The 13,287-nt window shown below is 47.9% G+C and overlaps 1 protein-coding gene across 4 annotated transcripts in view; it reads right to left on the bottom strand.

Moving 5' to 3' along the window:
* The window catches only part of FKBP2 (FKBP prolyl isomerase 2), a 79,580-nt gene extending 66,793 nt beyond the window's left edge, over positions 1–12,787 (bottom strand). Inside the window, exons 1-2 of one of the 4 annotated variants that reach the window (XM_029614777.1) lie at positions 6,454–6,546; positions 2,477–2,563 (exon numbers count right to left, since the gene is read on the bottom strand). The gene's annotated coding sequence lies outside the window, so the exon portion shown is untranslated. Of the gene's footprint in view, positions 1–2,476; positions 2,564–6,453; positions 6,599–12,698 lie in introns of those variants that run through there. The other 3 variants (XM_029614779.1, XM_029614776.1, XM_029614778.1) reach the window with 3 other exon arrangements.
* Between the last annotated feature and the right edge of the window lie 500 nt (positions 12,788–13,287).

The following is a 13,287-nucleotide window of genomic DNA, read 5'->3' as shown; positions in this document are numbered from 1 at the left end:
GGAGATATGCCTCGGACAAATCTAGGGATGATAGGAATTCTCTTTTCCTTACTGCCATAATCACTGATCTCAAGGTTTCCATGTGAAAATGAGAAACTCACAAATCTTTAGATCTAGAATCAGGGTGAATGTTTCCTCTGTCAGTGACAAAATAAACGCTTGCCTTTTCCTACTTCTCACACAGACACCTGCACCACAACTGGTCTATCATTGTTTAAATGGCCAACATCTTTACTGAGTATCTGCAAAAGGACAAGAATACCGATATCACAAGCAGATTGTGATAAATTGCAGGAAGACCTTGTGAGACTGGAAAATTGGGCATCCAAATGGCAGATGAAATTTAATGTGGATAAGTGCATATAGGGAAAAATAACCCATGCTATAATTACACAATGTTGGGTTCCATATTAGGTGCTACAACCTAAGAAAGATCTAGGTGTCATAGTGGATAACACATTGAAATCGTCGGTTCAGTGTGCTGTGGCAGTCAAAAAAGCAAACAGAATGTTAGGAATTATTAGAAAGGGAATGGTGAATAAAACAGAAAATGTCATAATGCCTCTGTATCGCTCCATGGTGAGACTGCACCTTGAATACTGTGTACAATTCTGGTCGCCGCATCTCAAAAAAGATATAATTGCGATGGAGAAGGTACAGAGAAGGGCAACCAAAATGATAAGGGGAATGGAACAGCTCTCCTATGAGGAAAGACTAAAGAGGTTAGGACTTTTCAGCTTGGAGAAGAGACGACTGAGGGGGGATATGATAGCGGTGTTTAAAATCATGAGAGATCTAGAACGGGTAGTTGTGAATCGGTTATTTACTCTTTCGGATAGTAGAAAGACTAGGGGGCACTCCATGAAGTTAGCATGGGGCACATTTAAAACTAATCGGAGAAAGTTCTTTTTTACTCAACGCACAATTAAACTCTGGAATTTGTTGCCAGAGGATGTGGTTAGTGCAGTTAGTATAGCTGTGTTTAAAAAAGGATTGGATAAGTTCTTGGAGGAGAAGTCCATTACCTGCTATTAAGTTCAGAGAATAGCCACTGCCATTAGCAATGGTAACATGGAATAGACAGTTTTTGGGTAATTGCCAGGTTCTTATGGCCTGGATTGGCCACTGTTGGAAACAGGATGCTGGGCTTGATGGACCCTTGGTCTGACCCAGTATGGCATTTTCTTATGTTCTTCTTCTTATGTTCTTAACCTCGTTTAATGATCTCTAGGACCCACCAGTCGCTTATAATGCAAGTCAATGCTTCATATCATCACACTCGTCATACCGGCAGGAATGATGGCCCCCTGGATCATCAACGCGAGACTCTGAATCCAACAGGATTCTGAGATCCTCCCCCCCACCCCGACCTCCTCTTCTACTTCCACAAAATGTCTGTGACTTGTTAGGCAGCCTGAATATTACACAGGCTGCTTGGCTTATACTGTTGGGAGTCCCACAATCACCTCCCATGGCTCAGCGTGGGCAAATTTTGATCCACAGGGCGAATGGTGAGATTGAGCCGTAGCTATATTCCCTGAATCCAGCAACAGCAGCAACATGGCTTCCAAGCTCACCAAGGCTCAAGCAATGCTACCTGGCCACTCCTTTCCTCTGTGGCTGGTGACCACCCCCTCTAGATCCTCCGCCCTCCAGAGCTTCCGCATTGTGGAAATTCCCCCAAAAGGAGCCAGAGAGTTGATTGAAACCATGGCACACCGGCTACATTTCCTTCTCTTCTCAGCCATACTTGATTACTGTCGGGGAGAGAGGAGCCGCCGTCACCATGGGCTGCCAGGCACCCATGCCATGTTGCATCCGGAACGGCTGGGTCTTCTCTTTGTCTACTCTTTTCCTGCCCAATAACTTTATGTGCCGAGAACAGAAGCTTCTCTGGAAACAGTCCTCTCACTGCTTGGGAATCCTGGGCCTAGAGGGGACCCGATTCCCCAGGGAAGGATCATCAGCCAGGTAGACTCATCTACAACTCCCTTTATTCAGTCCTGGCTACCACTAGGGAAATCAACCATCAAAAAGGCTGCTGCCTTAGAAAGCTTAACTTTCATTTCCTGCTGGACCAGATTGGACTCCATCTCCTATATAGAGGAGAAAGGTGTCCAGTTGGAGATTTTGTTCTCTGCCTCCATTTGTTGATAGGGGGACATATCCAACTTGTATGGACTGATCTGACAAGATGAAGAAAGGAGATAAGAGAATTTCTTTTTCAAAAAGTAAAAGAAGCTTAGCCCTTAACATTCTTGTCTACATTCCATCCAAAACTCCCAAAAAAAAGAAATATATTTTTGACACAGACACAGGTAGACAGCGACCAGCTGGAATGTTGGTAGAAACCTGTTGTGTGGTTGCTTTATGACATCACTTTGGCGTTCACCCCCTAGTCTGGCATCTCCATGGGCATGCACTGGTGAACAACCATCCTTGCCTCTCACACGTCTGGGGAGAAATTTCTACTTACCTATCACTCCGAAGTACCAGCTCCTTCTCCTCCTCCATCCCTTCCCTAGCAGCTGCTGTTCCAATCCCACTGCACCATACCGACAGCCTGGACAGCAAGCCGGGAAACAACCCACTAGAGTCAGCGGTCCCAGTCTCAGGAATTACGTTCTCCAGCAGGGACTCGAAAAAGATGTCACTAGCTGTGTGTGCACACAGGATGCTCCCCACCTCCATGGAGCCTGAGGTACCAGGTTATAAGCAGATACTGCCAGAACACCTCTTTTCTGTGGAATCCTGGTCGATTTACTCCTTCACATCTGACCTGCCACCATAACTTTCTTTTGGGGTTAATTCAGATCTTGTACCCCTCCTTCCTCACAGGCTTGGTGTGCTATTGCTTTTGCACTCCTCACCTATGAATCCTCAAATCCCCAATGCTTGACCTATGCTGCAAGACCCCACTTGTGTTATCATCCCACCCCCTCAATCTCATTTTTTGTCTTCCCCGAAGCTAGGTGACACAGGAGGGTTTTAGCACCAATGAAAGTGAAAGACTGATGACACTGGTCAGAGTCAGGGCTAGTGTGGGCAGGCATAAGGCAAGCTTTCTCCTACACACAAGCAACTTGGCTCAGCCCTGCAATACCCCTGGCCCTCTCCAGAGCAAAAATGGACAAATCCAACAAAACAGGATCAAGTTATGTGATGGCTTTAGTGTTACGGACAAGCTCCCTCCAAAAGGAGTCCGAGAGCTTTCTTGCTATACAGACAACATAAGACCCACAAACACCCACAAATCTACTGCTCTTCTGTCCCAACTTCAGTAACTAAGCATTCAATCCTGCAGGGTTATGTATCTTAACTGTCTCTGAAAATCCTTGCTACTCACACCTCGTAGGGCTGTAACTCTACCTAACTTTCTCCCTGCAGGTCAGCATCCCCCTTCAAAGCTCTCCAATCCCTTCCCTCTTCCACGGCCTTCCTTCCCATGACCCACTCCCTTGAAGTGCCCGTCCTGCCTTCCTAAGAGTTTGTTCTTTAATGGCCCTACTGGCATCCTTCCTCTCACACCTCACTGTGCCACCATCTCTCTCCAACACTCCCCGTTCATGGTAGATCCATGCACTTCCTAATCCACCGTGGCCTTTCTCCTTGTGCACAATCAACTCTCTGGCCCTGCGAGCTTCTTTATCCCTTCGAACCCACACCTCCCGGGCCCCTTGGCCAACCTCATCCCACTGTCTTTGGGCCCATCCATGCCCTGTCCTAGTGGGGTCCTTCTTCCTGCAGACCCAAACATCTTCTGCCTCAGGAACTCCCTGATCTCCCATCCTACGAGACCTGGGGTCCCCAGCTCCCTGTAGCCTTTTTGCCCACTTCCTACGCACCCAAATCTCACCAGATTCCAAAGGATCTCTCACCTCTTCCTTGAATTTTCTAGCTCTATGGTCCCTTTCTCTTCGAACCCACACCACTTCTGCCATGAGTGACCCCTGATTATCCTCTTTGCAAGCACCATGGTCCCCCAAATTCTGATTTCCCTTTCCACCTAAGTTGTTCTTTTCACTCTCAATTGATAAACTCCTCTTGGGTCCCATACGAATCTCATCCCAGCTCCATTTGAATTGAGACCTCTGCAAACCAACCTTCTTTTTGTTTAGCGAGTTGCTGGCCACTGAACTTCTTGCAGACCCTTCCCCTTCTGAATCCATGACATCCCTAACAGTTATTCCTACAGAATCTTTTTCCTCAGCCCTCTTTGAATCAACATCTCCCATCCTATCAGATCCTTCCTTCTCTGGTCTTGTCAAGTCATCTCCAGTCATACCAGCTTCAAATATATTCCCCCCTGTCCTTTCAAAATCCAAAGCTCTTACAGTTACCCTTTTCCTCAGTATCCCATCTATCTCCTCCAGCTCCTTAGAATTACTCATTTCCATTGGGCCTAGGATCTCCTCCTTCGTATTTCTACCTGCAGTCTTCTTTATACAAGCGATGTTCTTGCACCCTGGATCTACAAATAACCCCTTTTTTAAATCCCTGTATTTTGAATCTCCACACATATCTGTGTTTGGGTTCAAGAAACCCAAATCTCCACAGAACACACTGCTCTCAGTCATTACACATTCCAAAACACCACAACACACAATATTCTCAGGAACCATATACCCCAAATCTCCACAACACACAACACTCTCAGGGTTCGTATGCCCCAAATCACCACAAGCATCACCATCAGGACTCATGCACCCCAGATCACTACAGCATACAGTATTCTCAGGTAACATACATCCCAGATCTTCACAACATGCACTGCCATTAGGGCTCAGGCATCCACCATTTCCACTCACATCCCCATAATGCATATCACACTCAGAAACCATGCTCTCAGATTTTGTACAACAACCAACTCCTTCAGAGTTCATATACACCAAATCTCCACACACTCTTACCTCAAGGGCCAGGCAAACACCCCTCTCCAGAGCTTTGCAACCTGTGTATTGAAACTCGCTGTTCCCGCATCCAAAGTCTTCATATACACTCCTCTCAGTGCTCTTACACCCCACTTCATCACAAATTTCTTTCCAAGGAATTCTGCATCCCATGTATCTACATTCACCCACTTCCATGTTCTTAAGGTCCCTCAATTCCTTCTCTTTTATCCCTGCATCTTCCCTAGCTGAGGTCTCAGTACTACTGCTCTCTCTCACTTCATTCTTTGCAATCCCAAAATCTTTGTACTCAACATCTCTAGGTGCTAAATCCCCAGGATGCCCCATGCCTCCAGCACCAACATCGTCTAGGATCTCTTCCTCAGCCCCTTCAGCACTGCTGGGGCTGCTACACTTAATTCCTTCCATTATTATACTGTCAAGGTCCATATACCCTGTATTTCCTGTAGTAGCACTCCTGAGATTTTCGCTTTCTATATCTAACCTCCCTCTATCTCCAGAGTCTCTACTTTGTATACAGCCTCTCTCTCTTCCCTTATTGCTCCCAGTCTTTACTAACTCTAGGCTATTTTCCACAGAACTCCCAATATCTCTACACTCTGCATTTTTCCTCTTTGCCTCAGAGTACTCACACATGACAGCTCCCCTTTCTTTAACTGCTTTCAGAGATTCATTCCCAGTTTCTTCCAAGACCCTATGAGCCATGTGATCAATCACCGACCCCACAAAAGCCCTTGCATCTCGGGCACCTGCCTGGAGTAGATCTGTGCTGGCCATATCTCCATCTCCTATTTTGCCTGAATCTGCAACGCCAGCTATTTCCATAACCTCTTTCCTGGGGGACCTGCAAACTATATCTCTGCCTCCTGCATCCCCACAGCCCTCTGACTCTTTGGTCTTCAAGTCCTCTGCTCCTGTCACCATCAGTCCCTCGGGGTCTCTACAGTCTGTTCCTCTGGCCCCTGCACAATCAGAGAGCAAGCACGCCATACCCCCTCTCCCTGCTCCCCATGGAACTCCAGTCTCAAGCATCTCTATGCTCTCCACACTCTCCACCCCAAAGCCCTTATTCATTCCAGAAACTATACAGCCCATGTTCACAGCTCTTATGTTTCTGAGCGCCCTCTGTTCTGCTCTTCCTAGACTCCTATCAAGACTACCCTCGTTTCCGGGACTCCCAGGTTCCAAACTCCCCTCGCTCCTAGGATTCTCTGATCCTACTTCTCCCGGTGTCCCTCTCTTTTCGCTCTTGGGACCCCCTAGTTCCAAGCTTTTATTAGCACCCAAGTCCCTTAGCTCCACGTAACGGTTTCTCTCGGGGCCCCCTGGCTCTGGGCTCCTCTCGCCCCCGGGCCCCCCTGGCTCCGGGCTCCTCTCGCCCCCGGGGCCCCCCGGCTCCACTCCCTTCGGTACCCCTCTCTTCACTTCCCCGGGGCGCCTCTGCTCCAGTCCCCCCTCACCTCCGGTCCCCTTCTCACACTCCCTCCTCGCCTCTCCCTCGGGCCCCCGCGGGTCCCGCATCCCCCGCCCCGGAGCCGCTCACCTCTCAGCGCACTGCACCCCGGCGCCCCCCGCGCAAATACACACTCTGTACCACCGCCGCCGCTGCCTCCTCCTCCCTCTCAGCCAACTTCCGCTTCCGCAACCTTCTGCGCATGCTTCGTTTCGAGGCTCCGCCCTTTCGGGCCCATGCCTAGCCCGCCCCTTCACCCCACAACGCGTACTGATTGGATTCCTGATTAGCCTCTCCCATCACGTAAATGCGTCACTCGCGTCAGCCGGCTTCCGCAGCTTCCAGTTGGTTGTCTTGGCCCGTACCAAACAGGCGTAATGGGGGCGAGGACCTCAGGAGGAGGTCACCGCGGCAGTACCACGCCGCGGATACCAACTTCTGCCATCAGACCACTGCTGTTAAGGGTAGAGTTTCTCTGAAGGTTTCATTTGGGGTCAATCTTTGAGCCCTTTGCTTACAAGGTACACAGGCGGCACTCTGATTTCCCCTGCCCTATGCGGCTCAATGGTAAAGTCCTGTCTAGACGTCAGCTGACAGGCGCCTCGAGTTTACCTGAGGTGAAAGAAGGCAGGAGAGGAAAGAATCCTGGCAGAAAACCATTTTGTATTTTTTTCCCCATTTATCCTTTCTTAAATATCCAATTATACATAAAAATATGGAAAAGGAAAATTAATGTAGTGTTTTCAACAGTAAAGCAGAAATCACACAACTGTATCAGAAAAAACTAATATATCTTAGTTACTGAACACAAATCATTAATTTAGTCCACATTTAAAGGGGGGGGGGGCATATTTAAGAATAACAATAGAGAAAAAATAAAAGTATTGAGAACTAGAGAGCAATATTTTTACTCTATATCAGCTTCCCCAAAATTAGTAGCTACAACCTTTCTCTGATCCAGTTCCCAGCTCTTATTAGAGATAAATGTTTACAAATGTAGTGGATCCTAAAATGCTAATTTATTATTTTGAAAAGAAAACGAGCATTTACAAGGACATTTTAGAAAAAGGTGTCTCCTATAGTCAACACCTTTTGCTTCAATTAAAGAAATTGCTTTTTCGTAAGTTGAGTCACACAGGAAACATCTGGAAATATTTTATGATCACAGAAGGAAAAATCTTTATTATCAAAATACTTTTGGAAGACAAAATCCCTATACCTTTCAAAGCAAAAGGAAACAAAGTTGCCCAACAAGCCTTGATGCTTTTGATGCAACTGCAACATTGCTCTCTGCTTCGAAGGAGGGGGGTGGGGGATGAAAGAAAAGAAAATTTGATTCATGGACAACCAGTCTGGGGTACTGATGCACAGACATTAAGGAAAAACACACAGACCTTCTATGGCCAAGTCCATAAGTAAAGCAAAACTGTCTGATACATGGGGGTAATCTGTACGTCGTGGCAGATATTGCCATGGGAAGCTTGCTGGGCAGGCTGGATAGACCATTGGTCCTGTTCTGTCATCATTTCTATGTTTCTATGTATTATATTTATTGAAGCTTCCAAAAAGGTAGATATACTGTTGGTGTTTGAGGTAGTTGTGGGTGGATCTTTGTGCCGGTGGCAGATGACCACACCCCTGGGGGAAGATCCCGAGAGGAACCACCGGCCAGGCTCAGAGTATGGAGATAGAGACACACTAGTTCTTTTATTAAACAGTATATTGAACCACCAGAGGTGGCAGTAGTGAGCTGGAAGGGCCCGGCAGGGCTGTAGTCCCTCAGGTACTGGAACAGTGATCCTGGATAACTGAGCTGTAGAGAAACTGAATATAGTGAGTAGGCAGGGTATGCAGAGTACAGGAACAGAGCCTTGATGGTAACACTCACACAATAGTCTCTAGAAGTAGTCCAGGTGTTGGAATAGGTTAGGCCCTCGAGGAGCGAGTATCTGGTTACAGGGAAAGCTCTGAGAGAGAGAAGATAACCCACTGGTGTAGTAGGCAGCGATGACTTCCAGGCAGAAAGGGTATTCAGCAACCAGTCCGGGAACATGGGCCCTCGAAGAGCGAGTGCCGGTTCCTGACTGTGACCTGAAAAACAAAGAGCGAGGCCCCCGAGGAGCGGGTACCCCTGGTAAGTCTGAGAAGGCAAAGTAGCTTGGAACGAATCCTTTTCCTTTCCTTGCTAACTCGATTAGTTAGCGATTTCTAAGACCTTATATATCTGGTACTGATGATGTCATCTCAGGGGGACGCCCCTGAGGTTCGCGTCACTGCTGGTACATCAGTCGGGGCCGTGCCACACGCGCGCCCTTAGGCCCTTGAGAATCATGGCGGATCGCAGCATCAAGCCGCTCCGGGGACACCAGAGGAAGACGGCAGAGAGATGTCGCAGCGGCCAACCTTCCACTTGAGCAAAAGGAGTCGCCAAAGAGGTGAGGAGGGCGAAGTGGAGACATCGAATAGCGCCGGTCGCAACAGTACCCCCCTTCAAATGGCGATTTCCTCTTCGGGTACCAGGCTTGGGTTTTGAAGGATGCCCGAGGTGGAACTGATGAAGCATCTCTTTGTCCAGAATATTGGTCTGAGGCTCCCAAGAGTTTTCTTCGGGACCAAAACCTTTCCACTTTAGAAGGTATTCATAGTATTGCCTCTCTTACGAACATCCAGGACCTCTTCGACTTTAAATTCTAAGTCGTCTTCTGCATTGATGACAGGTGGATCTTGAGATATTGAAGAAACTTCACTGGGTATTGCATCGTCTTCCTTTCCTACCAAGCAAAAGCCTGCACTGGCTGGCGACATTGATGGTTGGATAAAACCCCTCTGGAGATTTTCTCCAATGTTTTCCGACGTTGCTTTATTCTCAAAAGCTGAGAGAAAATACACCTGACCTTTCGGAGGCTCGGCAATTGACTTCAGTCTTATGGCACAGTCATAGGGCTCCTGTGGAGGAAGAACATCAGCTGTTTCTTTGGAGAATATATCCCCGAATGGGGTGTACTGGAGCGGCAGTCCCGATACTGCTGGAGTCGCAGGCATGTCTACAATAGGCAAGGTCTCCTTAAGGCATTTCCCATGACATTCTGGGCCCCAACGGGAGAGATCCAAGGATGCCCAGTCAAATTGGGGTTGGTGTATTTGCAACCAAGGTAACCCCAGGATGATAGGGTGCACGGCCTTTTCCAGTACAAAGAAGGAGAGCGATTCCGTATGAAGAGCTCCAGTGCGGAGAGTAACTGGTTTAGTCTTGCAAGTCACATCTCCCGGTAAGGGCTCTCCATGAATGGAGGATAACAATAGTGGATCTTTCTACTTGATGAGGGGAATCCTCAAATATTCCACTAGTTGTCTGAGAATGAAATTACCTCCCGCCCCTGAGTCCACCAGGGCAGGAGTCTGAACCGTGACTGGTCCGTAGGTCAAGGAGACTGGAAGAGAGAGTGTCAGGGAGGGCGCAGTAAAGCCTAAAAACAGTCCTCCTGCAGGACTTTGGTCTGTTTGTTCTTTCGGACGAATGGAGCATGTAGCGACATCATGGCCGGGCTGACCACAGTACATGCAAAGGCCGTGCTTCTTCCGAAATCTTCTCTCTTTAGAAGTCAAACGTCCATGACCAAGTTGCATCGGTTCCTCTTTATCAATAGCAGGAATTACTGGAACCATCCGAGGTGCATCAATAGCACTGGCCTGTTTCAACCTGGGTAACACCTTAGGCCAGAGTTCCTTCACCTTGTCCCGGAGCCGGTGATCAATCCGAGTGGCCAAGGCTATTAATTCATCCAGCGAGTCAGGTGTTTGACAAGCAGCCAGCTCGTCCTTTAAACGCTTATCCAGGCCTCTGCAAAAGAGAGTCTTGAGACATTTGGGGTCCCAGCAGAGTTCTGCCGCCAGAGTTTTGAATTATATGGCAAATTCAGCCAACGATCTGTTGCCTTGCTTCAATTCCACCAAAGTAGAACTGGCTACAGCAGTTCGAGCAGGGTCATTGAAGACGGATTTAAACAAGTCCATAAATCCTTCTATGTCCTGCAAAATAGGGTCCTTGTGTTCCCACAAGGTAGATGCCCAAGTCAAGGCCCCACCATCCAGGTATGAAAGGATGTAGGTAGTCTTGGAGTGAACCGTAGGAAATAAAGATGGCTGTAAGGCAAAATGCATGCAGCAGTGGTTTAAAAAGCCCCGGGTCTTCTGGATTTCTCTGGAGAAGCGGATAGGAGCTGCCAGTGGTACAGCAATTTTTAAAATTACCTCCTGTAACTGACCTTCTTGGTTGGAAGCTGTGCCTTGAATCTTCTGAGTGTGCAGCTGATGAAACGCTGAAGTAAGTTTCTCCAAGGCGTCTTGCTGCTCCACAATGCGCTGGGCCAGGCCCGGTATGGCCTGCAAAGCACTCAGTTGTGCCGGATCCATGGAGTTAGCAATCTGTTGGTGTTTGAGGTAGTTGTGGGTGGATCCTTGGCCCGGTGGCAGATGACCACGCCCATGGGGGAAGATCCCGAGAGGGACCACCGGTCAGGCTCAGAGTATGGAGACAGACACACACTAGTTCTTTTATTAAACAGTATATTGAACCACCAGAGGTGGCAGTAGTGAGCTGGAAGGGCCCGGCAGGGCTGTAGTCCCTCAGGTACTGGAACAGTGATCCTGGATAACTGAGCTGTAGAGAAACTGAATATAGTGAGTAGGCAGGGTATGCAGAGTACAGGAACAGAGCCTTGATGGTAACACTCACACAATAGTCTCTAGAACTGGTCCAGGTGTTGGAATAGGTTAGGCCCTCGAGGAGCGAGTACCTGGTTCCAGGGAAAGCTCTGAGAGAGAGATGGTAACTCACTGGTGTTGTAGACAGCTGTGACTTCCTGGCAGAAGTAGTATTCGGTAGCAGGTCCGGGAACGTGGGCCCTCGAGGAGCAAGTGCCGGTTCCTGACTGTGACCTGAAAAACAAAGAGAGAGCGAGGCCCCCAAGGATGGTAAGTCCGAGGAGGCATAGTAGCTTAGAACAAATCCTTTTCCTTTCCTTGCTAACTCGATTAGTTAGCGATTTCTAAGACCTTATATATCTGGTACTGATGACGTCATCTCAAGGGGCCGCCTCTGAGGTTCGCGCCACTGCTGGTACATCAGTTGGGGCCGCGCGCGCGCCCTTAGGCCCTTGTGAATCATGGCGGATCGCAGCGTCGAGCCGCTCCGGGGACGCCGGAGGAAGACGGCAGAGAGACGCCGCAGCAGCCAACCTTCCACTTGAGCAAGAGGGAGTCGCCAAAGAGGTGAGGAGGGCGGAGTGGAGACGTCGAGCAGCGACGGTCGCAACATATACCAAGATTCACCAGCAAAAAGGCACCAAATATTCTATATTCACTACTCTTTGTGTGGACAGATAATAAACCTTAGAAATGAGTAGCATGTTAGTCTCTGATATAGACAAAATATCACTAAAATATTTTTTAAACATTTCTATAGGTGACAGTAATCTTGTAGTTGGAAAATTATGAAAACACAAGTTTCTTGATCTAACAGAATTTTCCAACATTTACAATTGATTATGGACAAACAAGCTATCTTTTATAGAAGATGCCCCAACATTCTGTAAAGATGCTACTTGTAGATTAAGGGCTAGATTTTTAAAAAAATACGCACACGCGTCCATGTGCGCACGATTTTATAACACGCGCATGCGGCTCTGGGACAGCGAGGAATGGCACTGTCCTGGGCCGCCCACCCCCTTTTAAGGCCCCCGGCCCTTACTCGTGTCCTGGGCTTTATGCGCGTGGCCGGACCCATTTGAAAATAGGCCCAGTGCTCGTAAGGCCCGACCACGCGCATAAACCCCAGGATTTACGCGTGCCGGGGTTTTAAAATCCGGCCGTAAATGTAGATACTGAATTTTCTAAGTGAGTAGCCTGTTCCTCAAATTTAGATCTTGGTTCAGAAGAAAAATTACAAAACTGGGAAACTGTACGGCTCAGATTTTGTGAAGCTTAGCAACAATCTTCAAAAGATCTTTTAGTGTAACATTAATAGGTTTCTGAATATCATTAGCAATCTCATTAAAGCTGGATATAATCGATGGTAATGGAACCCAGGAGGATGTATTTGGAAGAATGCCAACAGGCCCCAAAGCTGTGTCCAAACGGGTAACAACAGAAGCAGACTTGCCCAAATCAGCCCTGAGGTTGAGGGGAGATTACCCCCTCCTGGTTAAGACTGGATTGCAAAATCCCCTGAATGAAGGGCTGGCCTGTTGGCTGTGGGGGTGGCTGAATGTCACCTGGATTTAAAAAAAATCCCAAAGAGGAAGTTTCAAGATTCATGTCCATTAAGGGCAACTCACCAATTTGCTAGATGTGATTGTCCATAGGACTCCAAACGCTCCCTGGCACTGGAGAGGATGTTAATAGTTTGCTCTTCCTTTACTTCCTCATCTGACAGAAGGGGTGCACCCCTCTGGCACGTGATTTTTCGGCTGTGTTCCACAATAGCCGCAATTAAATAGCCACAAAGAAGGGATGCCAGCTGATGACCTCACTCCAGCAGGCAGGGGGAGAGACGGAGCGTGCAATGTATTCCAATGCCACCCACACCGATCGGGTGAGCACGCTCCGGACTCAGATTTCACAGTGTTCTCTCTATTCCCAACTCCTCGCAAATCCCCCCCCCCCCCCCCCCCCCCCCACCATTTTGTATTTTATGTTTCTGGGCTTTGGGCCTGTGAAATATAATTATTTAAAATAATAATAAAGCAAAACAATTCTTGCAATGTTTATAACTTATGGAAAACAAAGGTTAAGACATTCTGGAGTCAGTGCACCTTTAGAGAACAGAGCTGTTGCAACACATAATATACTCATGGACAGCACACCCCATATCTCCACAACATGCAATAATCTCAGGGTCAGGGCCAAGATTAGGGAGGTGGCGAG

The sequence above is a fragment of the Rhinatrema bivittatum genome, chromosome 8 (genome assembly GCF_901001135.1).
Source record: "Rhinatrema bivittatum chromosome 8, aRhiBiv1.1, whole genome shotgun sequence".
NCBI classification, from domain to species: domain Eukaryota; kingdom Metazoa; phylum Chordata; class Amphibia; order Gymnophiona; family Rhinatrematidae; genus Rhinatrema; species Rhinatrema bivittatum.
Note: the sequence above shows the minus strand (reverse complement) of the source record. Positions and strands in the feature narration are given on the sequence as shown.